Source organism: Theropithecus gelada, chromosome 1, assembly GCF_003255815.1.
Source record: "Theropithecus gelada isolate Dixy chromosome 1, Tgel_1.0, whole genome shotgun sequence".
In the NCBI taxonomy this organism is placed as follows: Eukaryota; Metazoa; Chordata; class Mammalia; order Primates; family Cercopithecidae; genus Theropithecus; species Theropithecus gelada.
In genome coordinates, this window is record NC_037668.1 from 37,467,983 (window position 1) to 37,494,831 (window position 26,849).

A 26,849-nucleotide genomic window follows, 5' to 3' on the forward strand; every position below is an offset into this window, starting at 1 on the left:
CAGGTACAATTAACTCCAAGACAGAATTTTTTTCTTTTTAAGTTAAATGTTTTAAAAAAAAAAAAAAAGCTACAGTCATCTATGTATTCAGTCATCCAGTCAATCACAAGTCAAGGACAATCTCCGTTAACTATGCTTAGTGTGGTCAGAAAGGAAGTATAGATAAACAATCACAACAATAGAGTGGGTTGAATGCTAACAGCTGGGGTTCAAGGAAGGCTCCCTGAAGAAAATTACATGTAAACTGAAGCAAGCAAGCAAGCAAGAGTTGACCAGACTAAGAAGAGAAGAATGTACACCACACAGGCATTACTCAGGGAAGTAAGTCACCCAGATTTCTATTTCTAAAAGATCAAAGGCTCCAAAAAAGCAAAGGGCCAATAGGCATAAGACAGAGGCTCAACCTCATTAAGGAAATGCAAATCAAAATGTAAGATACCACTTTATGCCCATCAGAATGGCTATAATCCAAAACCCAGATAATAAGTATTAGTGATGATGTGGAAAAACTGCAAGGTTCATACATTGCTAGTAAAATTGTAACATGGTGTAGCCACTTTGGATAACAGTTTGTCAGTTTCTCAAAATGTTCAACAGAGGTTCCATAAGCCCCAAAAAGTTCACTCTTAGGCTTCGGAAGTCACCCCAAGAGAACTGCAAGCACACATCCTCACAGAAGTTTGTACATGAATGCTCTCAGTAGCATTTTTTAATAGCCAAAAAGTAGAACCAATCAAAGTGTCCATCAACTAGTGAATAAATAAAATGTGGTATAGCCACACAATGGACTATTATTTGGCATTTATTAGGAATGAAGTACAGATGTTATGCTACCACATGGGTGAACCTTGAAAACATTATACTAGGTCAAAGCAGCCAGTTACAAAAGACTACATGATTCAATTAACGTGAAATGTCCAGAACAGGCAAATCCATAAAGACAGAAAGAAGATTAACGGCTGCTGAGGGCTGGGGGATGAGTAGAGGAGGAAATGAGTAACTGCTCATGGATACAGGATTTCTTCTGGGCATAATTAAATGTTCTGAAATTGCAGTGATGATTGCACAACTCTGTGAACACAAAAAACAATTGAATTGTACACTTTAAGTAGGTAAATTGAATGATAGGTGAATTGTATCTCAATAAAGCAGTTATAAAACAAAAAGTTGGACGTGGTGGCTCATGTCTGTAATCCCAGCACTTTGGGAGGCTGAGGTGGGTGGATCACCTGAGGTCAGGAGTTCAAAATCAGCCTGGTCAACATGGTGAAACCCCGTCTCTACTAAAAATACAAAATTAGCAGGGCATGGTGGCACACGCCTGTAATCCTAGCTACTTGGGAGGCTGAGGCAAGAGAATTGCTTGAACCAGGGAGTCGGAGGTTGCAGTGTCACCACTGCACTCCAGCCTGGTGACAGAGCGAGATTCCGTCTCAAAAAAAAAAAAAAAAAAAAAAATTAGCCGGGCATGCTGGCACATGCCTGTAATCCCAGTTACCTGGGAGGCTGAGGCAGGAGAATCACTTGAACCTGGGAGGCGGAGGATACAGTGAGCTGAGATTGCAACATTGCAGTCCTACCCAGGCAAGAGTGAAACTCCATCTCAAAACAACAACAACAACAAAACAAAAAAACAAACAAAAGATCAAAAGGACTACAGTAATAAAGAACAAAATTAGAAGGGCAGAGGATTTGAACATGCCAACTGGTTTGGAATCTATATAAAGTAATTCAAGCAAGAGACAGTGACCAGGTGCAGTGGCTCATGCCTATAATCCCAGCATTTGGGAGGCCGAGGCTGGCAGACAACTTGAGGTCAGGAGTTCAAGACCAGCCTGGCCAACACGGTGAAACCCCATCTCTACTAAAAATACAAAAAATTAGTTGGGCATGGTGGCACGCACCTATAGTCCCAGTTACTCAGGAGGCTGACGTGGGAGAATTACTTGAACCCAGGAGGCAGAGGTTGCAGTCAGCCAAGATCACACCACTGCCCTCCAGCCTAGGTGACAGAGCAAGACCCCATCGCAAAAAAAAAAAAAAAAAAAGAGAGACAGTGGCCTGAACTAGTGTAATGGATTAGGAAGTGATAAGAGATACAGGAAAAAGAAACAATACTTGATTCTATATAGTGAGGAGAAGAGAAGGAATCAACACAGCCCAGGGTTACTTACTTAGAAAACTGAGTAGCATTTATCAAAACAGGAAAACACAGAAAGACATGTTTGGGAACAGGGAAATTCACTGTATTGTGAAATTTAATTATATTTACAAAAGTTGTATAAGGACTTAAAGAAGGTTTTAAGAGGTTGGAAGCTTTCTTGGGCATTTGTTTATCTAATTGTAAAATGCAATTTAATGTTAGTTATGTTTATAAGTAGAACCGGATATTTAATCAGAATTAATTCAATTTGAATTAATCAACATGTATCAAAAGCTGTATTTTTCATTTACTTTTATATAAAATGTACTGAATTAATGAATAGACTAATATGATTTATAAACTGAATTCAAGGCTTAAGGAAAACTGGACTTTAAACTTTTTAACTTCAATAAATTGACTATTCATTTTCTACACCAGAAACTGTCTAAGTAGTTGGGAATCACTGGCATGTAGCATTACGGGTTGAAAACTCAGAGGTTCTAATTTGATGGCTTCTATTTTCTCTGTGAAATAGGAAATGAGGTCATCAATTCAGGAAACAGAACGGAAGGATGGGTGGTATAAGAAAGTAGACCAGGAATCCAAGGTTTAATAAATAATTGAAATAAAAGCAACAGAGTCCAGGCACAGTGGCTCATGCCTGTTATCCCAACACTTTAGCAGTCCGGGATAGGAGAATCGCTTGAGCCAGAGTTTGAGATCAGCCTGGGCAACATAGTGAGATCTCAGCTCTATCAAAAGCAAGTCAAAATTAGCTGGGTGATGTGGTACACATCTGTATTAGTCCCAGCTACCTGGGAGGCCAAGGCAGGAGGATCACTTGAACCAGCAGGTTGAGGCTGTAGTAAATCAAGATTGCACCACTGCACTCCAACCTGGGCTGCAGAGTGAGGCACTGTCTCAAAAAAAAACAAAAAACAAAAAAACTGCTGCTTATCAAAAAGGATGGGATTTCTAAATAAAAAGCTTTCTTTATTAAAAAAAAATTTTTTTTAATAGCCTGTAATCCCAGCACTTTGGGAGGCCAAGGCAGGCGGATCACTTGAAGGTCAAGAGTTCAAGACCAGCCTGGCCAACATGGTGAAACTTCATCTCTACTAAAAATAAAAATAAAATTAGCCAGGCATGGTGGTGCACGCCTGTAGTCCCAGCTACTTGGGAGGGTGAGGCAGGAGAATCATTTGAACCTGGGAGGCGGAGGTTGCAGGACGCAGAGATCACATCACTGTACTCCAGCCTGGGTGACAGAGTGAGACTTTGTCTCCAAATATAATATAATAATAAAATAAAATAAAAATGAATAAATAAAAGTGATGGAGAAAAGAGTATGTGGTGGAGTGATACAGAAGGAACACTTGAAATAGCCACAGGCCATTTGGAATACAAAGGCCATGACTTCATGAGGCATCCATTAGCTGAATGATGTCTTTTTCTTTAGAATTACTTGGTATCATAATGACTTTCTTCCAAATAATGTAAAAAGAATGTGTTTCTGGAATCTTGATTTTCGGCTATACCTTAAAGATAGAAACCTAAGAGGAAATTTGATTATTTATGTACTCACACAGGAATACTCTGCACTCTAATTCTAACCATGGAAAAACATTCTTTCCAGGAAAGTTGTATAAACCACAATATCCATTTCAGAAGACAATCAAAGTATCATTCATTCATTATACTTTAATATCATTTCTATGTCCTTTTTGTCTAATCCTTCAGTCAGAATTCTAGACTAGTATTGTCCAACAGAACTTTCGGGAATAATGGAAATATTCTTTATCTGTGCTGGCCAATACAGCAGCCACTGGTCAATGTGTAGCCACTGAACACTTGAAATGCAGCTAGTGTGATTGAAGAACTTAACTTTAAATTTTATTTAAGTTAATTTAAATAGTCACATGAGGGTAGTGCCTACCATAAAGAACCGGACAGTAAACTTTTCTGTTAAAGAAAATGAAGAAATTTACAGGCCAGTTAGGTGTTCAAGAGTTCTGTTTACAACAGAAAAGATGTGAATTCACTCACTTATCAATACATGTAACAACACTGACGCTTGTCCCTCAAGAGCCTTTGGTTCTATTCTCATAATGCAAGAGCTCTAAAGTTTTAAAAGTGTGGGTGTGGACTAGGAGGACAAAGGAAATCCATTTCACACCCCAAGTTCCAAGAGAAACTGTGTACTCAGAGAAAGAATTCATCATCCTTAGGGGAAAACGTTCATCAGGCAATTTCTAGAGGCCAGCGGCTGGCACACGATGGCCCACAGGCCACATCTGGACTACAACCTGTTTTTACAAATAAATTGTATAGGAACACAGACATACCCATTTGCTATAAAAGCATGTATCCATGCTTTGGGGCTATAAGGGTAGAGTTGAGTAGTTGTGACCATCTGGCCCACATAGCCTAAAATGTTTACTACCTCACATAGTAAATCATTGATTTGAGTAAATGTTTTTACCCAATGATCTGAGTAAAAGGAGTAAAAAACTTTGTTTTGGGGGGTAAACTGCTGCTGTATTTTATTTTTAGGAAAAAAGCAATTTCAAGGAAAACACAAAAAACAATCATATATGGAAGATTTAAAATACTGCACTTCCAATCCCAATCCACAGTATTCCATTAAAAAATCACCGACCCAATAAATGACTGTACAGGTACAAAGTGATAGGCAGGATGCCTAATTCTTGAAGGACAACCTTAAGACACTGAATTCTGAACCATTTTTAAAGTTGTAAAACTCCAAACACTTTAAAGGATGTAAAACACATCATTTTGGTTTGTTTGGAGACAGGGTCTCAATCGCTCACCTGGGGTGAGGTGCAGTGATACAGTCATGGCTCACTCCAGCTTCAACCTCCAAGGCTCAAGCGATCCTCCCACCTCGGCCTCCCAAGTACCTGGGACTACAGGCTCATGCTATCATGCCCAGCTAACTTTATTATTTTATTTTTGTAGAGATGGGGTCTCTGCCCAGGCTGGTCTCGAACTCCTGGACTCAAGCGATACTCCTGACTCAGCCTACCAAAATGCTGGGATTACAGACGAGTCATCACACCCAGGCCACACAATTTTTATTTTTATTTTTTTGAGACAACGTCTCGCTCTGTTGCCCAGGCTGGAGTGCAGTGGCACAATCTCAGCTCACCACAACCTCCATCTCCCAGGTCCAACCGATTCTCAAGCTTCAGCCTCCCAAGTAGCTGAGATTCCAGGTGCACACCACTGCACCTGGCTAATTTTTTGTATTTTTAGTAGAGATGGGGTTTCACCATGTTGGCCAGACTGGTCTTGAACTCCTGACCTCAGGTAATCCGCCCACCTCAGCCTACCAAAGTGCTGAGATTACACGCGTGAGCCACCGTGCCCAGCCAACATCATTAATTTTTAAGTACACTAATAATATTGGAAATTTTCTAAAACAAAGCTTGAAACAACTATCACCAAAAGTTCTGTAACACAAAGAGTCAATACCAGTGAACAGTGTTTTCACCTGTAATGGAGTAAACATTCTTATTTCAGAATATTATTGAAATAGTTAAGTAAGGTATTGTCATGAGGTACAGTTACAGTACCTGACACAGAACGGGTACTTATTTAAAATTTTTTTTTTTTTAAAAGGATGACTGTAAGGGGTCATTCCCCGTGGATTATGGATAATTAGGGCCTTACTTTCTCAATAATGCAAACCTACATTTTCAATACTGTAACATCACTGAATGTTTTGGCCAAAACTAGATTTAGAGAAAATGTCACCTACTGATAGAGAGCACAGTCTCGAGAAGCAGACTGTCTCAGTCTACTTATAGCCCTACTACGTACTAGCTCTGTCTTCAATTTCCTCATCTGTGGAAATAACTACACTTAACACTCCATGAAGAACAAAGGAAGGGTACAGTGACGTAGAACAACATTGTGGCAAACTGCAAGCACTCAATAAAAAGCTGTATTTTAAAAACCTATGGCTAATGTACTGCCCACAGGAATGTAAATTGGTACAATCTTTTTTAGAGGGTAATTTGGCAATTTCTACTAAAATCTAAAATATGCCTAACCTTTGACTCAGTAACTCTATTTTTAGGAATTCATCCTGTAAAAATATTTCCAGGTTTACAGAAAGATATTGACAAGGATGTTAACTGCAGCATCATTCATAATAGCAAATAACTGAATGCAATCTAAACATCTATCAGTTGAAAACTGGCCAAATTATAACACTAACATGTTTTCTTATGGAATACCTGTAATTATTAAAAAATAGACTATGTGTGCACCTGTTTGGGGAAATGTTCATGATTTGTGGTTAAGATTAAAAAGCAAGTCTCAGTACAGTATGTAGAGTAAAATCCTATTTCTATTAATTAAAAAAAGACAGAAAATAACTACAGCAGTCAGAATCCACTAAGGAGATGTAACAACCCACCTATTGGGGGAAAACAATGTAATGAAAAAGAAAATGCATATAGCATAAATGTTTTTTAGAGAAAAAACATGAAACCCCTAACAGTTATCATTTTGGAGATTAGAATTATTAGAAACTTGGCCAGGGGTTACGGCTCACACCTAATCCCAGAACTTTGGGAGGCCAAGGCAGGTGGATCACTTGAGGTCAGGAGTTCGAGTCCAGCCTGGCCAATATCACGAAACCCCATCTCTACTAAAAATACAAAAAATTAGCCGGACGTGATGACGCACGCCTGAAGTCCCAGCTACTAGGGAGGCTGAAGCAGGAGAGTCGCTTGAACCTGGGAGGTGGAGGTTGCAGTGAGCTGAGATTATGCCATTACACTCCAGCCTGGGTGACACAGAGACACTTGTTTCAAAAAAAAAAAAAGAAAAAAAAAAAAAACTATTAGGAACTTTTATTTGCTAAATATTTTTTTGCATTATGTAAAGTTTATAATTGGCATATACTAACTTCACTATCAGAAAAAAGAAAGATAAAATAGGTTTTTAGAGATTTGTGAGAAACTGCTGCAAATGCTGTTTAGCAAAAGATATAAAATTTTGTATGTATGTACTGTCATATGTATATGTACATATGTAATATCTATATACCCAATTCTGTAAAATAATCCCAATCTTGTAATACATACAACTAGAAAAACAGACTGGAAGAAAAGACACCAAAATACAGATAGCTGTTATCTCTATAAACTCCATGAAGGCAGGAGCTTCAACTGTTTTATATTGAAATATATACTCAGTTACAAACATATGCTTATTTTTTTTAATTACTAGATATAACCTGTCACTACACTGGACTGAAACATCGCTACTTGAGATACTTGTTCCTGATACATGCAACTCTGTACTTTATCCTCTTGAAGCATCATTCTAAGTACAATCTTACAAAGTAAACCTAGAAATCTACCAAGGAAAAAAAAAAATACTGTACCTTGCTCTGATAAGAACTTTCCAATGGCTTTGAGGAACTCAACAAGGAAAATCAGTGTTTCTAAGAAGAAATTTGGCCGAACATGGTGACTCACACCTATAATCCCAGCACTTTTGAGAGGCCAAGGCAGGTGGATCACCTGAGATCAGGAGTTCAACACCAGCCTAGCCAACATGGTGAAACCCCATTTCAACCAAAACTACAAAATAATTAGTTGGGCATGGTGGTGGGCGCCTGTAGTCCCAGCAGCTACTCAGGAGGCTGAGGCAGAAGAATCACTTGAACCCGGAAGGTAGAGGTTGCAGTGAGCTGAGACTGGCCACTGCACTCCAGCCTGGGCGACACAGCAAGACTCAGTCTCAAAAAAAAGAAAAGAAAAAGAAATTTACGGGCCGGGCACAGTGGTTCATGCCTGTAATCCCAGCACTTTGGGAGGCTGAGGCAGGTGGATCACTTGAGGCCAGGAGTTCAAGGTCAGCTGGGTCAACCCAGGCTGCGAAACCCCAGATGGCAAAACTCCATCTATTAAAAGTACAAAAATTAGCCAGGCTTGGTGGCACATGCGTGTAATCCCAGCTACTTGGGAAGCTGAGGTACAAGAATCGCTTGAACCCAGGAGGTGAAGGTTGCAGTGAGCAGAGATTGTGCCGTTGTATTCCAGCCTGGGTGACTAAGAAATTTACCTCTTTAAAAAAAAAAAAGAGAGAGAAAGAGAGAAACTTTGTTGAAGAAGTGAATATCTGGTCTGCACCTTTAATAAAATATCAATTAAATTTTTTTAAAAAAAGAAATTTGCTGATTGAATTACCAAAGAAAGTTTTCGTGAATTTTAAGGTCCAAAAATGTTACTATTGTCATCTTAACCTAAAGATCTAAAAGTCAAAACATCTGTCTAAATAGAGATGTTCAAGAACTATTTCATGCTTTGAAATGCTATAGCAATAATATGTAATTATATTAAATCATAACCAGATGATATGTCTTCATAACAACTCTCATCCAAAGAAAGCAGATGCTGAAAGGAGGTTGCTGGCCGGGTGCAGTGGCTCACACCTGAAATCCCAGCGCTTTGAGAGGCCAAGGTGGGCCAATCACTTGAGCTCTGGAGTTCAAGACCAGCCTGCCCGACATGGCAAAACCTCATGTAAAAAAATACAAAAATTAGCCGGGTGCGGTAGCTCACACCTGTAATCCCAGCATTTTGGGAGGCCAAGGTGGGCGAATCATGAGGTGAGGAGTTCTAGACCAGCCTGACCAACATGGTGAAACCCTGTCTCTACTAAAAATACAAAAATCAGCCGGGCCTGGTGGTGTGCGTCTGTAATTCCAGCTACTTGGGAGGCTGAGGCAGGAGAATTGCTTCAACCTGGGAAGCAGATATTGCAGTGAGCTGAGATTGCGCCACTGCACTCCAGCCTGGGTGACAGAGCGAGGAGACACCATCTCAAAAAAAAGTTATATGTAAAGCAAGTTACAACGCCGTACATACATTTGATATCAATGATAGTCAAAGACAACGAGAACTGTCACAAAAGAACTGCCATAGAATTTTAATAGAATGATCTCTAGGTGATCGTTCCCACTCATTTACTCAAGTCTTTGACATCAGCTCATAGCCTTCCTTCTCAATGGGATCCTGTCATAATCCAGGGTGATGGCAACAAAAATGTACTTATCTAACCAGGTACCTGGTTCCTAGGTGTCCTCTCTCCACGAATCCACACACGCAGCCACAACTTGCTCCACCTCTAAAGCCATTCAATCGAGTCATCCCATTCTCTGGCCATAATCACCAGCAATCCTGAATACTCCAGATGCATTTGTTCTCCAGCCTCAACAGAAACTGTCTTTCTTTGGTTCTCAGTTTTCCTCATTTCAGCATGTTTCAGACTTCACTTCTACTTTCTCTGGTTTACACTCACTGCTTGTAGGAATTTAATATTATCTCCTTCATTTTGGCAAACTACTTTTTTTTTTTTCCCCGGAGATGGAGTTTCACTCTTGTTGCCCAGGGTGGAGTGCAATAGCATGATCTCAGCTACCACAACCTCCTGGGTCCAAGCGATTCTCCTGCCTCAGCCTCTCTAGTAGCTGGGATTACAGGCATGTGCCACCACGCCCTGCTAATTTTGTATTTTTAGTAGAGATGGGGTTTCTCCATGTTGGTCAGGCTGGTCTCGAACTCCCGACCTCAGGTGATCCGCCCACCTTGGCCTCCCAAAGTGCTAGGATTACAGGTGTGAGCCACTACGCTCGGCCATCATTTTGGCAAACTATTAAAACCTATAAGAAATCTAATTTATTTAAATGACTTAAAAGAATCAAACAAGAATTACTAGCCTATTATACAGAATAAAACCATGCTTTATCTCATCTTCTCAAGGACATAAACATGATCAACATGAAAGTGCTCATTCATTGGTGGATATTTTAACTCCTCAATAGTCCAACCCTCATCTGCTTTTCCTTAAAAATTATTTCATTATTCCCGCTGAGGAGAATTAAATCATGAGAAAAGCCCCATATCTCCTTTCATAGTAGCATTTCTTCTTTCTTTTTTTTTTGAGACAGAGTCTCGCTGTGCCAGCAGGCTGGAGTGCAGTGGCGTGATCTCAACTCACTGCAACCTCCGCCTCCTGGGTTCAAGCGATTCTCCTGCCTTAGCCTCTCAAGTAGCTGGGACTACAGGTGCACGTCACCATGCCCAGCTAATTTTTGTATTTTTAGTAGAGGCAGGGTTTCACCATGTTGGCCAGGATGGTCTTGATCTCTTGACCCTGTGATCCGCCTGCCTTGGCCTCCCAAAGTGCTGGGATTACAGGCATGAGTCACCACGCCCGGCCACATTTCTTCTTTCTTTATAAATTTTTTCTGGGCCAGGAACAGTGGCTCACACCTATAATCCCAACAATTTGGGAGGCTGAGGCAGGAAGACTTCTTAAAGCTAGACATTCAAGACCAGCATGGGCAACAAAGTAAGACTCTGACCCGGTCTCAGCAAAAATCAAAAAAAAATAAAATTAGCCAGATGTGGTGGCACACACCTGTAGTTCCAGGTACTCAGGAGGCTGAGATGAGAGGATCTCTTGAGCCCAGAAGCAGAGGCTGCAGTGAGCTACAATCACGCCACTGTGCTCCAGCCTGGACAACACAGTAAGATCTTGCCTCTAAAAACTAAACAAATAAACTTTTTTAAAAAACAATTTTTTCCCTTAACTGTATTTTCTAGCACCTAACATTAAACACACATGCTGGTTATTTTATGTTTTCTAGAAAACAAGTAACTAACATAAAAACAAAAAATAAATAAATAAAATACACATGGTGGGTGTTTGATAAACACTGGAATATTTTACCTCTTTCATCACTTAAGCTTTGCATATATTAACTCATCTAACTCTTATAACAATTTTATGAGGTAGGTATTATTACTATCTCCATTTTGTATTGAGGAAGCTGAGGCCCAGGGAGGTTAAGCAACTTCCTCATTAATAAAAAGCTTCTATGTGGTAGAGCTCAGATTTAAACCCAGGCAGTCTTGGATTCTGCATCTGTGTTCTTAGCAATCATGCCACCCAGGTTAAACTTTTGCTTAACTGAGACATCTTTCCACTGAAAACATGGTTCATAATTAGTTCAAATATATTCAAGTAAACACCAAATTAGTACATAGTTTCCATACCAATTGTAATAATCTCTAAATTCTTCATCTGTTCATTATTCATAACACAATAATACATTCTTCCTATTTTCACAAACCATTTCTTATATAAATTTCCTAAACTTTAAATTTCCTCTCACTTTAAATGGCTCAGTAATTTTCTAATTTTTTCACTCACCTGAAGTTACCAGGTTACTTTCTTCACTGTCTCATTCTTTTCTTTTTTAAGACAGGGGCTCCCTCTGTCGCCCAGGCTGGACTGCAGTGGCATGATACTGGCTCATTGCAACCTCTGCTTCCCAGGTTCAAGCGATTCTCGTGCCTCAGCCTTCCAAGTAGCTGGGACTACAGATGTACGCCACCATGCCCCACTAATTGTTGTATTTTGAGTAGAGACAGGGTTTTGCCATGTTGGCCAGGCTGGTCTTGAACTTCATGTGATCTGCCCAGCTTGGCCTCCCAAAGTGCAGGACTACAGGTATGAGCCACCACCACCTAGCCCCAAAACACTGTTTCATTCTATTAAGCATGTAATACACAACTTACCAAATTTTATAACTAAGTTTTCCTCTTTCCTTCTTCTAAAAACCATCAATGTTTGAACTTCCCCTTAAATTCTTTTTTCTTTTATTTATTTACTTATTTATTTATTTTTGAAGCAGGGTGTCACTGTCACCCAGGCTGGAATGCAGTGGCACCATCATGGCTCACTGCAGCCTCAACCTCCCCGGGATCAGGTGATCCTCCCACCTCAGCCTCTGCAAATAGCTGAGAGTGTAGGCATGTGCCACCTTGGCCAAATAATTTTGTGTGTGTGTGTGTGTGTGTAGGTAGGGTTTCACCATATTGCCCAGACTGGTCTCGAACTCCTGGGCTCAAGCTATCTGCCTGTCTCCACCTCCCAAAGTGCAAGGATTACAGGCATGAGCCACCACACCAGACCTAAATACTTTCTTTTACTGAATGTTAAAACAGTATCAAAGTCAAAAATTAGAACCACTTATTCTGAGTGAAGGCAATAAGCACTTCACCGAAGGAGCTCTAAGTAGAACAAGAAAGAAAGTTATCAATATTTCATCTGCTAACATTTACACTGCAACTTACTTAAGTTAAGTTATATGGATGCTTCCATTTCCGGAAAGTATTGGCTTATCTAAGAAGTCCAGATTTTCTCTTTGCCTTTCTAGAAAATACATACTATCAACTGTCACCAAATATTTTTCTTATGTTTTATACCATTAAAATTTAATAATAGAGCTGACTGTGAAGGGAGAAAGAACAAAGAGGATACCTAAGCCTAGGTTTAATTTTTAGAATTTTTTGAATAAAAATATCAAGAAAATAGGAAAACAGAAGAGAATTAACATTATATTTTCTACATGAAATTAAAAGAAAACAGTAGTTTTAGACAGGTCACTCTGAAAACAAAGTGTCATACTTTTTTTTTTTTTTGAGACGGAGTCTTCCTCTGTCGCCCAGGCTGGAGTGCAGTGGCACAATCTCGGCTCACTACAAGTTCCGCCTCCTGGGTTCACGCCATTCTCCTGCCTCAGCCTCCTGAGTAGCTGGGACTATAGGTGCCCGCCATCTCACCTGGCTAATTTTCGTTTTTTTTTTTTTTTGTTTGTTTTTTTTTTTTTAGCAGAGACGGGGTTTCACCGCATTAGCCAGGATGGTCTCGATCTCCTGACCTTGTGATCCGCCTGCCTCGGCCTCCCAAAGTGCTGGGATTACAGGCGTGAGCCACCGCGCCCAGCCCCAAAGTGTCATACTTTTACTAAAAGTATATGGTATGGTTAAAAAAAATTTTTAAAAAAAAGCTTTAACTACCCAGACCTCAATTTGAAGCCCAAATGTTATATTACTAATGATACCCTGCACAAATTAATTCTCTGAACCTCCATTTCCTCATCTGGAAATGAGTAATAATACTATCTACCCTGAAGAATGGGTAATTAGAAGTAATAAGAATACAGCAGCTCAATCATTCCTTTTCTCCAACCATTTCTTACAGTCACCACACTAAACAAACAGCAAGAACTGACTCACCTCAAGCCATTACATAAAAGTTATCCAATGTATTAGACAAAGTATCAAATAATTCTCACTGTGATGACCCCACATAGACTGTTGTCTTAAAGTCTCTCTGCTGTATTCAGCTCTAAGAAGATGTTTCTTGATGTACAGTGAAATTTACAATAAATTACCTGAAAATTTTCTCAGTCATGCCAAAAATCACAAGATCTATTTATATACTTTAGCAATCTAGTGAAAATGTTCTTTACTTACCAAGAACTGATGATACTTAAACTTCCTTTCAGAGGTCCCTACTCAGTTTAATTTGTGATAACACTTGTATGTGAGAGAGCAAACACTATACATTTTAAGCAAAGAAAAATACCATAAAAGACTTCATTTTTTACAGAGCTTTAAAGAAAGTTGATTCTGATGTTCAGAAATACAGTGGTTTGGGAGTGATGGCTCATAACTGTAATTCCAGCACTTCGGGAAGCCGAGGCAGGAGGATCGCTTGAGCCCAGGAGTTCAAGACCAGCCTGGGCAACATGGCAAAACCCCTTCTCTGCAAAAAATACAAAAACTACTCAGTTGTGGTGGTATGTGCCTGTAGTCCCAGCTACTCAGGAGGCTGAGGAAGGAGGATCACCTGAGTCTAGGAGGCGGATGCTGCAGTGAGTCAAGATCATGCCACTGTGCTCTCATCTCCCAAAAAAAAAAAAAAAGAAAGAAAGAAAGAAAGAAAGAAAGAAAGAAAGAAAGAAAGAAAGAAAGAAAGAAAGAAAGAAAGAAAGAAAGAAAGAAAGAAAGACTAAACAGTTTTGGTTTTGGTTTTGTTTTGAGACAGTCTCGCTCTGTCACTCAGGCTAGAGTGCAGTGGTGCAATCTTGGCTCACTGCAACCTCAGTCTCTTGGGTTCAAGCAATTCTCCTGCCTCAGCTCCCAAGTGGCTGGGATTACAGGGATGCGCCACCACGCCTGGCTAATTTTTGTATTTTTAGTAGAGATGGGGTTTTGCCATGTTGGCCAGGCTGGTCTCGAACTCCTGACCTCAAGAAATCTGCCTGCCTCGGCCTCCCAAAGTGCTGGGATTACAGGCGTGAGCCACCACGCCCACTCCAGTTACTCAACAATCTTATGCGTAACATTACTTAGACTCTATCCTAAGGAAATAATTGTAAATATGAGATGACATTTATCTGCTAGAATATACATTCCAGCCGGGCGCAGTGGCTCACGCCTGTAATCCCGACGGTTTGGGAGGCTGAGGTGGGCAGATCACGAGGTCAGGAGTTCGAGACCAGCCTGGCCAACAACATGGTGAAATCCCATCTCTACTAAAAATACAAAAATTAGGCTGGGCGCGGTGGCTCACACCTGTAATCCCAGCACTTTGAGAGGCCGAGGTGGGTAGATCAACTGAGGTCCAGGAGTTCGAGATCAGCCTGACCAACAAGGTGAAACTCCCTCTCTACTAAAAATACAAAAATTAGCCGGGCATGGTGGCAGGTGCCTGTAGTCCCAGGTACTCAGGAGGCTGAGACAGGAGAATTGCTCGAACCCGGGAGGCGAAGGCTGCAGTGAGCCAAGATCACACCACTGCACTCCAGCAAGACTCTGTCTCAAAAAAAAAGAAACAATGTAAACTCCATGAGAGCAGAGATCTTTTTCTATTTATTTATTATCATATCCTCAGTGCCTAGAATAATGACAATTACTTATTTACTGAATGAAAATAAAAAGATCCATAGTGTTACAACAGTAAAAAACAGAAAACACTTATGATACATTATGCATTCATTATAATGATGATGAAAATTTATGATTACATAAAAGTGCTTACACTCCTTTATTTAAAAAACATTAACTTAGTTGCCGGGAGCAGCTTATGCCTGTAATCCCAGCACTTTGGGAGGTCGAGGCAGGCGGATCACTTGAGGCCAGGAGTTGAAAACCAGCATGGCCAACATGGTGAAACCCTATCTCCACAAAAAAATACAAAAATTAGCCAGGCATGGTGTTGCGCACCTGTAATCCCAGCTACTCGGGTGGCAAGATTCTGTCTCAAAAAAAAATGCCTAAGTCACTAACTTAGGCATTAAGAAGACTGGGTTCTAAGGCCAGCTCTGTCATTAATTTGACCTGTACCTCGGGGTAAAGGACAACCTGTTTGGGCTCCAGCACCCTCGTATATATTATTTCCTCTCCATTTCCTGGCCTTGGCTGGTCTTAATGAGACTGGCTTTGGGTAGACATTACAGCGAGTACATGCCTGAGTTACCTCAGAAAGCAAAGACTAACACAAACAGCAGAGAAAAAGGGGATGCGACCTGGAGCAGATCAAATGCTGCATCCCACTGGACTATGAGATCCTTAGTGATCTGCTCTTCAAGCCACACTGACTCAGAATCATCCATTTTTAACTCTAGGACCTCAAAAGCATACTTGAACCACTTTACAATAAACAGCAAGTAATTTAGGTCATCTGAGTCAACAGAACAATGCCATCCAGGGTATACCAAAATATCAAGCCCTACTGTCAAAAGGACCAGAAAATAAAGTACAGGTGAAGAGGAAGTGATTTCACCTGCTGGAAATAGAAAAAGGAGATCTGTGTGCCAGCCAACAACTATCACACAATGGAACAGGATGCTTACCTCTCTGCTGGAGGAAAAGAAGCTATTCTCAAGTCCTTAAAATAAAAACTATTATAATCTTACTATATCTATTTTATGTCATCTGAGAGCAATCCATGAGAACAATGCTTCCTCTTTCAGAGAATCTTTCAGTTGAAAATCTCAAAGAATTCCCAAGCACCACTTGCCCTTCAACACCTACCTACACCTCACTTCTCTGCCCCACACTCACAAACTTTATCAGCATCCACAATTAAAGAACCATGAGGCCAGGCGTGGTAGCTCATGTCTGTAATCGCAGCACTCTGGGAGACCAAGGTAGAAGGATCACTTGAGCCCAGGGTTGAGACCAGCCTGGGCAACATAGTGAGATCTTGTCTCTACAAAAAAAAAAAAAAAAATTCTTGGCCAGGCACGGTGGCTCACACCGGCAATCCCAGCACTTTGGTTTTGGGAGCCCAAGGCAGGCAGATCACAAGGTCAAGAGATTGAGACTATTCTGGCCAACATGGTGAAACCCCGTCTGTACTAAAAATGCAAAAATTAGCTGGGCATAGTGGCACACACCTGTTGTCCCAGCTACTCAGGAGGCTGATGGAGGAAAATCACTTGAACCCAGGAGGCGGAGGTCGCAGTGAGCCAAGATCGTGCCGCTGTACTCCAGAGCCTGGCAACAGAGCAAGATTCCGTCTCAAAAAAAAAAAAAAAAATTTGTTTTAATTAGCTGGGTGTGGTGGCACAGGCCTGTGTTCCCAGAGGCTGAGGTGGGAGGGCTGCTTAAGCCTGGGAAGTCAAGGCTGCAGTGAGCTATGACTGTCCCACTGCTCTCCAGCCTGGGCAACAGGGCAAGATCCTGTCTTAAAACAAATACATAATAACAAATAAAGTAAAACTGCTCTGCCACTTCCTAGCTGAGTGACTCTGGGAAAGTTATTGAATCTCTCCGTGCCTCCATTTTCCCACAATAATAAAATGGGGGTAATACCTGTTACATAGGATTGTGATAAAGATTAAATTCATCTAGAATGCCTGGGTAAATACTTAGGATAAAATAGATTTCCAAAAATGTAAGGCCAATTTCTACTGAGGCCTATTCCTTAGAAAGAAAACTGAAGACACATAGGAATTGTCATTCCTTGTACTGATCTAATTACCAAACCATGCAACATCTTAATACAAAAGAGAAATCGCAAGGAAGGAAGTGAAGTTACTGCCTCATGGTTTTACTGACAAGCAGTTTTTAAACTGCAGGTTCACAGAGGGATTTTGGGTACCCATTAATCCCCTGAAATTATACCTGATTTTGAGGCAGCGTGCTACTTCTATAAATGTCTTCACTGAATTTCCACTAGCTCCAACCCTATTTCTCTATTCTCCTTTACAGCAAATATCCTCACAAAGGTGCTATACTCACTCTCTCAAATTCTGCTTTCATTCTCTCTTAAACCCACTCCAGTAAGAATGTTGAACCAAACCCTCCACTGAAACTAATCTTGCCAAGATCATCTCTCCACATTGCTAAATCCAATGATAAGTTCTCAGTCCTAAGCTGATTTTTAGCAGATTTTTGACACACTTCATCTGCCCCTCCTGCTTGAATACATTTTTCTCATCTGGCTTCCAGGATGCCATATAATATAGTCTACGATTTCTTGGTTTTCCTCCTTTTTTGCTGATCTCTTTATCAGCTTTTGTTGCTGACTGTTGTCTCAGACTTTTTAACGTCCCTGGACTTTGTCCTTGAACCTTTTCTCTTCTCTCCCCTATACTCCACTGGTAATCTCCTCTGGTTTCCCAGCTTTACTTTACTTACACTTGCCACACACTCACAACTATGTATCTCCAACCCAGGTTTCTCACATGAATTCCAGACTCTTACACCATCTTAAAACTGTCTACCTGGCATCTCCACTTGAGTATCTAATACAGCGTTAACCTCAGTGTGTCCAAACTAAGCTCAAGAGGCCAGGTGTGGTGGCTCACACCTGTAATCCCAGCACTTTGGGAGGCTGAGGTGGGCAGATCACTTGAGTTCAGGAATTCGAGACCAGCCTGGCCAACATGGTGAAACCCTGTCTCTACTAAAAATACAAAAATTAGCTGGGTATGGTGGCAGGCACCTGTAGTCTCAGCTACTCAGGAGGCCGAGGCAGGAGAATCACTTGAACCCAGGAAGCAGAGGTTGAAGTGAGCCAAGATTGCGCCACTGCACTCCAGCCTGGGCAACACAGTAAAACTCAATCTTAAAAAAACAAACAAACTGGCCGGGCGCGGTGGCTCAAGCCTGTAATCCCAGCACTTTGGGAGGCCGAGACGGGCGGATCACGAGGTCAGGAGATCAAGACCATCCTGGCTAACATGGTGAAATCCCGTCTCTACTAAAAATACAAAAAAAATTAGCCAGGCGAGGTGGCGGGCGCCTGTAGTCCCAGCTACTCGGGAGGCTGAGGCAGGAGAATGGCGTGAACCCGGGAGGCGGGGCTTGCAGTGAGCTGAGATCCGGCCACTGCACTCCAGGCCTGGGCAACAGAGCCAGACTCCGTCTCAAAAAAAAAAACAAACTAACAACCTGCTCTAAACACAGCCTTCCCATGTCAGCTCCTGACACCGCCATCCTTTTAAGCTGCGCAGTCCCAAACCTTGGATTCATCCTTGACTCCTTTCTTTCACCCCTACCCTACAGTGAAATTCATCAGAGACCAGGCATGGTGGCTCATACCTATAATCCCAACACTTGGGGTGGGCGAGACAAGAGGATCACATGAGCCCAGTAGTTCAAGACCAGCCTGGGCAACATAGTGAGATCCCATTTCTACAGAAAATTTTTAAATTTAGCTGAGCATGGTGGCACACACCTATAGTCCCATCTACTTGGGAGGCTTAGGTAGAAGGATCATTTGAGCCAGGGAGGTCAAGGCTGCAGTGAGCCGTGATCACACCACTGCACTCCAGCCTGGGCAACAGAGTGAGATCCTGACTAAAAAAATTTAAAAACTCATCAGAAAATACTGTCGCTCTATCTTCAAAATACATCCAGAAGTCATACACTTTTCACAAGTCTACTAGCAAATGGATGTAAGCACCATCATTTCTCACATGAATAATTAGCATGATAGCCTCCCACCTATCTCGTTATTTCTAGCCTGTTGTCCCAATCTACTGTCCACAAAGGAGTCTTCTGTCCTTTTACCATGCAAATAATGCACTATGGGAGGCCGAAGTGGGAGGACTGTTTGAACTTAGGAGTTTGAGAAGAGCATGGGCAACCCAGGGAGAGTTGTCTCTACTAAGCAGAAATCAATTTTTTTTAAAAAAGAAAGAAGAGAAAATACAAATCACATCATGTCACTTCTTTGCTCAAAACCATCCAGTGCCTTCCCCATTTCAATTTCAGCCAAAGTCCTTAAAAGGGCCCCAAGGAGCAACTTTACGTGCCCCCACCCCTTACCGGTGCACACCTACCTCAGAAGTCAAAACAGACAACGTAAACTCTGAATGGGAGGTCCTCAGAAAGATCCGTCCAAGTCCTAACCGCTCCCCCCCCACCCCCGTTCCTGGGGACTGCCACCGAAGATTGCCAGGAGCCACCAGAAGCAAGGAGGAAGTACGGGATGGGCTGTCCCTAAGAGCCCCCAGAAGGAAGTAACCCTGCCAACCGACATCTTAATTTCAGACTTCTGACCTCCACAACTGTGGCACAATAAATGTCTGTTGTGTTAAGCCACCAAGCATGTGCTTGTAATGGCAGCCCCAGGAAACTGACACACCACTCTAGCCCCTGCTTATTCTGCTCCCACCACGCTGTCTTCCTTGTGTCCACTTTAGGACCCTTCCACTGACTATTCTCCTCTGTCTGGGAAGCTCATGCTGCAGAACTCTGCAGGGCTAACTCCCATACATTTTAGCCTTTTGCTCAAACATCATCCTCTCTCTGAGGCCTATCCTGACTCCCCTATTTAAATTGCAACAACCACCATCTTCCCATTTCTTTCCAACTCCCTTACAGTATCTATTTTTTTCCCACAGCATTTATCATATTCTAATATACTACATAACATTCTTGTTTATTACCCACTGGATTCCACTAGAATATAAGCTCCACAGAGGCAGGGTTTTTAGGTTTGTTTGGGTTTTTTTTTCTCTTTTGTTCACTGGTATATCCTAAACATCTATAAACTATGCCTGGCAGATGGTAGCTATTCAATAAATACGTGCTGAATAAATCTGTTGAACAAACACGTATATGTATCTGTCTTTTTCTGGAAACAGAAACCACAGTTTTTATCAGATTAATAAAGTGACCTGCTACCCAAAAAAGGTTTCCAAATCTTTGTTCTCAAGCTTTAAGTGGTTAAGGAAAAGGGAATTCTATCCTAAAAGACCCCAACTCTAAAAAAAGCAAACAAAACCCCAAAAATACTCATACTATGACTTCGTATCTTACAAATGGCAGATATAAGTTTAAATTTCATACTCCCAAAACCTAATTTTGCTAAAGAAAAAAAAGACAGTCCACTATAATTTAATGGCTTGAGAAGTACCCTCACCCACTTTTCACAGAACCTTGTACACTAAAAAGTGTACCCAGGATGAGCTTATGTCTCTACCAACTTAAGCAACAAAGGGTGGCCATCAGTGTGAAGCATTCACATGAGCCAATCAAAGTTCCATACAGCTCAAGAACATGATCCAATGCTCCACCTAGGTAAAATCCTATCCAAAGTAGGGGAGCAGAACCAAACTAAGTCATAACCTGTCTAGCATCTATCCTTACTATGGAATAAACAGATGCTTACTCAAAATACAACACTTTTTAAGACCTTGAGAAACCATAGAAGAGATGTCATTTACACACGCCTTCAGCATGAACCATAAAGTGTAACAATGGAAGGCAGTCAAGCATAGGAAAACCTGTTAATGGATTTTGATAACAGCAGAAAGGCACCCCCTACATTCCTTATTATTCCTGCAACATATTTCACAGTTACTACTAAACAGGTCTAGGCTAACACAATCACACCAAACACCAGAATTCAACATATTACTTATTCAAGCATACATTCTTCAGACATATCTTTTATATTAAATCAATGACCATTACAGAGGAAAACATGCACATCTGCTGTCAGGCAATCTTTCTTGTTCCATCAGCAAGTGGATTCACAATGCAACCAAGTCCTAGTCCTTACCTTTTCTGGTTCCATTCTCCCAACAGAGGAATTTCAAGGATACAGAATCTATGAAATACTTTGAAGAGAAAGGCATTTTAAACTCTAATTAACTCATAGTTTGCCTTGAGCTGCTTTTTTTTTGAGAAGTCTCGCTCTTGTCCCCCAGGCTGGAGTGCGATGGCGCAATCTTGGCTCACTGCAACCTCCGCCTCCCCAGTTCAAGCGATTCTCCTACCTCAGCCTCCTGAGTAGCTGAGACTACAGGTGCCTGCCACCACACCCGGCTAATTTTTGTATTTTTAGTAGAGACAGGGTTTCACCATGTTGGCCAGGCTGGTCTCAAATTCCCAACCTCAAATGATCTGCCCACCTCGGCCTCCCAAAGTGCTGGGATTACAGGCGTGAGCCACCGCGCTCAGCCTGCCTTAAGCTGTTTTTTTAAATACTGGTAAGACTTTCACATCTCAGAACACATCATTTTATCAAATCCCAAACCCAACCACTCTTCATCACCTCTACCACTACCACACTAACTCAGGCCCACAGCATATCCCTTGCAGAGTCTGGCCACACTCCCCATCAGTCTGCCTGCTTCCACTCTGACTGGCAGCAGTCTGACTTTCTTTGTTTTCAACTTGAGAGCAGTTACTGTTTATTTAAATTGATCAGACTAGAGAAGCAATCATGGTAAACACCTCAGTTCATTCTTCTAAGAAGCCTGTTGATCTGGTCCTCCCTGTTGCCAGCATCTCCACCTTCTACAAAATGAGTGGTTTATCTTCATTCTACCTTGTGGAGAAAATAATTTGAAGGGCCACAGGAAGTTATTTGCTTTTTTTTTTTTTTTTGAGACGGCGTCTCGCTCTGTCATCTAGGCTGGAGTGTAGTGGCCAGATCTCAGCTCACTGCAAGCTCCGCCCCCCGGGTTTATGCCATTCTCCTGCCTCAGCCTCCCGAGTAGCTGGGACTACAGGCGCCCGCCACCTCGCCCAGCTAGTTTTTTTTATTTTTTAGTAGAGATGGGGTTTCACCAGGTTAGCCAGGATGGTCTCGATCTCCTGATCTCGTGATCCGCCCGTCTCGGCCTCCCAAAATGCTGGGATTACAGGCTTGAGCCACCGCGCCCGGCCCGTTATTTGCTTTTTTAAAGTGTTTTCCAACAGTATAGATCTCATGAATCAGATCCTCCATGCAGATGATGCCATTATTTACCAAGAGATAGAGCAATCAAAGCGTTATCTGTCAAAGCAATTTGCTTATTGATTTTGCCATAACCACGCTTGCAGATTATTTCATTTACTGACTTCAGATTTGGGTTCCCCCATGTAATATATGGCTCTACAATCCTCAGCGTGTTAACTCAAGCCTTGTTGAGCTTCACAAATGTTCCACTGAAGATTTGACAAAGGCAAAGAAGCTGCAACACCTTTCGGACCTCTGGGCTCACACCACTGACACCTCTGATCCTGATGACAAAGGCCAATTTGGGTTCTGCAGGTACATAGAAGTTGCCAGATTTTCTTGCCATCCTTGCCATTCGAATTTCAGTTCTGTACATCTGCCTATATTCCTTGTGATAGTGCTTTGCTTTTACATAGATAGTGCTTTGCTTCCTCCTTTGCCTTTCAAAGCATGTTTTGGGCGAACTTCTTTCTTAGGCGCTTGATCTTCAGTTCTGTGAAATTCCTTTGCTTTTTCTTAAGGGTTTCTGGCACAGCGGGAACCTTCTTCTCTTCAACACCCTCCACGGTTCCAGCTGGTAAAGAGCGCAGTCTAACTTTCACACAGCAGCCAAAGTGATCTTTGTAAGACAGAGATCAGATTCTGTCACACATACCCTGATGAATACCTTCCAGTGGCATTATACTTGAAATGAAAGCCAGAGTCTTAGCGTGGTCCACAGCGAACTTTATGACCTGGCTCCTGCCCCTCTTTCCTGGTATCACCTCCTGCTGTTCTCCCAGAGTTTTTCCACTGTTCCTTGACCAAACCAACAGGCTTCCACCTCGGGGCTTTTGCACTTGATGTTACCTCTGCCTGGAAAGCTCTATTCCTATACCTCTGCACGGTTCCTTAGCCTGTTCAAGGCCTTGTTCAAATGTCACCTCTTCAGAGAAGCCATCCCTGAATAACCTACTTAAAATGGTACCATCCGTACACCCTGTGTCTCTCTGTCTGAGTATCACGGTTGCCTCATTTTATAATTTGTTTAATCTGAGTCAGAACCGAAGCATTTATTTCCCTATAAAATGAAATCTGGGCAGAACAAATGCTATTTTACAGGCCACTCATTTTGAAGTTAAACACAATATATAAACAAACATACACACCTTTAAAAAAAAAAAAAAAAAAAAAAAAACATGCTTTGGCCAGGCACAGTGGCTCACGCCTGTAATCCCAGCACTCTGGGAGGCCGAGGCGGGTGGATCACCTGAAGTCAGGAGTTCCAGACCATCCTGGCCAACACGGTGAAACCTCGTCTCTACTAAAAATACAAAAATTAGCCAGGCATGGTGGTGGGTGCCTGTAATCCCAGCTACTCAGAAGGCTGAGGCAGGAGAATGGCTTGAATACTGGAGGCAAAGACTGCAGTGAGCCAAGATCGTGCCACTGCACTCCATCCTGGGCAACAGAGGAAGACTCTGCCTCAAAAAACAAAACAAAACCAAAAAACTGTACTTTAGTGTATGGTTTTCCTTTATCATTCTTAATTTAAAAGTATTACCAGCCTGGGCAACACGGGAAAATCCTGTCTCTACAAAAAATACAAAAATTAGCCCAGCATGGTGGTGCACACCTGTAGTCCCAGCTACTTTGGAGGCTGGGGTGGGAGGATGGCTTGAGCCCGGGAGGTCAAGTTTACAGTAAGCCATGATGGTGCCACTGCACTCCAGCCTGGGTGATAGAGTAAGACCCTGTCTCAAAAAAATAAAAGCATTAAAAAGAAGTGCTACATGTACAAGAAGTTTATGATTGTAGTACTAGATAGAGTAGAAAAAAGAATAATGGAAATACGCCAACTGCCCAATAACGGGAAAATACTTAAGGAATATATATGTGAAAAAAAACATAATACAACCATGTTAATATAAGTCATCATAGCAAAACTTAATAATAATGTATTAATTTTTAATATATGTTAATAATGAGTACATAGAAGCAGAAAGGTGTTTATTAAGGAGTTTTTTTGTTTTTTTTTTTTGATATGGAGTCTTCCTCTTGTTGCCCAGGCTGGAGTGCAGTGGCATGATCTCGGCTCACTGCAACCTCCACCTCCCGGGTTCAAGCGATTCTCCTGCCTCAGCCTCCTGAGTAGCTGGGATTACAGATGCGCACCACCACACCTGGCTAATTTCAGTATTTTTAGTACAGACAGGATTTCACCATGTTGGCCAGACTGGTTTCGATCTCCTGACCTCATGATCTGCCTGCCCTGGCCTCTCCCAAAGTGCTGGGATTACAGGCATGAGCCACTGTGCCCAACCAGTGTTTTTTTTTTTTTTAAGCTGTAATGATAGTGACAAAGAAGTCCAATCTTTATATTGCACAAATATTTACTAACCATGTAGCATGTATGTGCCTGACCAGCCCTGACAGATGAGGATTCAATAGCAAACAAGAACTGTCCCTGTGCTTTCAGAGCTCACAGGGCAGCAAACCCGCTGACAAGTACAGGTGCAATTACAATGAGGCACAATAAGAGATGGCTCGGGGGAGTACAGGTGCCAGGGAGAGCACCCTGGGCACAGCCCTAACTGAGGAAGGCTTTCCAAATGAAATGATCCCTAAACTGAGACCTGAAAAATAAATAGGAGCTAAGAAGCAAAAGGAGGGGAAGATAAACAGGTATGAATCAGTGGGTGCTTGGGGTGAGAGGCAAGAGAAGACATGAAACAGAATATGTGAACTATTATTTTTTAAAAACCTAAAATAACTTCTATATTTGATGGCAGAATTTTTGGTAAAATTTATCTTATATAAAATACGATACTATGTTGGGTACAGTGATACTAGGTTGGGCACACCTGTAATCCCAGCATTTGGGGAAGCCAATGGGGGAGGGCTGCTTGATCCCAAGAGTTCAAGACCAGCCTGGGCAACATAGCAAGACCTCCTCTCTACCAAAAAAAAAAAAAAAAAGAAAAAAAATATATATATATACACATACACATACACACACATATAAATATATACATATACACATATATGAGATATTAAATGAAAGCCAACAGTGATACTTTACCAACCACTCTGGCTTCTCAAAGCTTATCTGTCCTGTGGCTACTACCTCTCTTTCCTTCAGCCTAACCTACTATCTGACCAAAAACGAGCAGTGGCAGGAAGCAATTTTAACACATCACACAGGTGCACACATAACTCTTTATCAAGACTACCAACACACTTCCTATCCCCACATTACAAATTTGGGGCCAAAATTACTCAGACAGACGTGTACCCTCCAGTCTCTCTGGCTGACGTGCTACCTTATTACCTTGCCCCAGTTCCCTTCAGATGCCAACAGACACTCCGTGCCTAGCATTCCAAGCCTGTCTTCCTTGGTCTACCTAACTTATTTGGCACCACTCCTCCCCACAAATTCTGTACTTCAACCAGGTTCTCTTTACTGAACGCTGCGCATACCATATGCATTCCTGCCTCAGGCCGACCCCTGCCTGGACTGTTCTAACCTGCTCTCCCAGTCTGCTATTCAAACAGCACCCATTCTTCAATGGCCCACTCAGCTTTTTAATGGATCTTTGGTTAACTTCTTTAATCTCTAACCTGAAACTGAACTATATTTGTTATGCTAAACAGTAAGTACTTGGTTAAATTTCGCTTTTGTTCTAGAAATCTCTAAATGTTGTATTCTTGTAAGGTTTCCCTCCTAAATTCTGCCGCCAAAGATAGTAACTTTTATTTCTTTCGTATCCCACTAACAGCAACATTAAACTTGGAAAACACACCTCCCACACCTGTTGGCTAGCGGACAGATCCTGGGTGGAAAGATAAGCCAGAGAGCATTCAGTGCCAGCTGCTCTTCTCTGGAACTGTAGGTTCAAGCACCAAGATTAGGACTAGACTTATGTGCTACTTTGGGACAGGAAATGGCATATACACTAAAAATGCGAGATAGTTAAAGGACACCCCCCCCAAAAAAATTAAACATGAGGAAAAACATGTGTTCCTAAGGTAGGCAAACCCACCATATTACAAGTCTCCCCAGTACCTTCTATACTATGTAGCTAAAAATACAAATAAATAATAAATCTAATCTATTTGATAAATGAATAGATTTAATACCAGTAAGAGAAATATGAAGGTAATAGGTATAACCAACAGCCTAGAGTTTAATTAATAAAGCTCCAAGGTAATCCCTGTGTCAGTTTAAAAGATGCTAATGAATTATTTTTACATTTTTTCAAATCCAGAAATAAACTAAGCCATTCTCTAGGAAGAAAAAAGGTCAGGCTTTACTTACAGAGTCTTGCTCTTTATCCAGGCTGCAGTGCAGTGGCACGATCTCGGCTCACTGCAATCTCCACCTCCCAGGTTCAAGCAATTCTCGTACCTCAGCCTCCCGAGTAGCTGGGATTATAGGCATGCGCCACCAGGCCCAGCTAGATTTTTTTGTATTTTTAGTAGAGATGGGGTTTGGCCATGTTGACCAGGCTGGTCTCAAACTACTGACCTCAAGTGATCCACCTACCTCAGCCTCCCAAAATGCTGGGATTACAGGCGTGAGCCACCGCACCCAGCCCAGGCTTTACTTCTTTTTTTTTTTTTTTTTTTTTTTTTTTTTTTT

At 41.6% G+C, this 26,849-nt stretch overlaps 1 protein-coding gene and 1 pseudogene across 2 annotated transcripts in view; both read right to left on the reverse strand.

Moving 5' to 3' along the window:
- Positions 1-26,849, reverse strand: part of RERE (arginine-glutamic acid dipeptide repeats) — a 470,948-nt gene that overhangs the window by 414,341 nt on the left and 29,758 nt on the right. The gene's annotated exons all lie outside the window — the stretch shown is intronic.
- Positions 21,743-26,849, reverse strand: part of LOC112622647 — a 6,216-nt pseudogene continuing 1,109 nt past the window's right edge.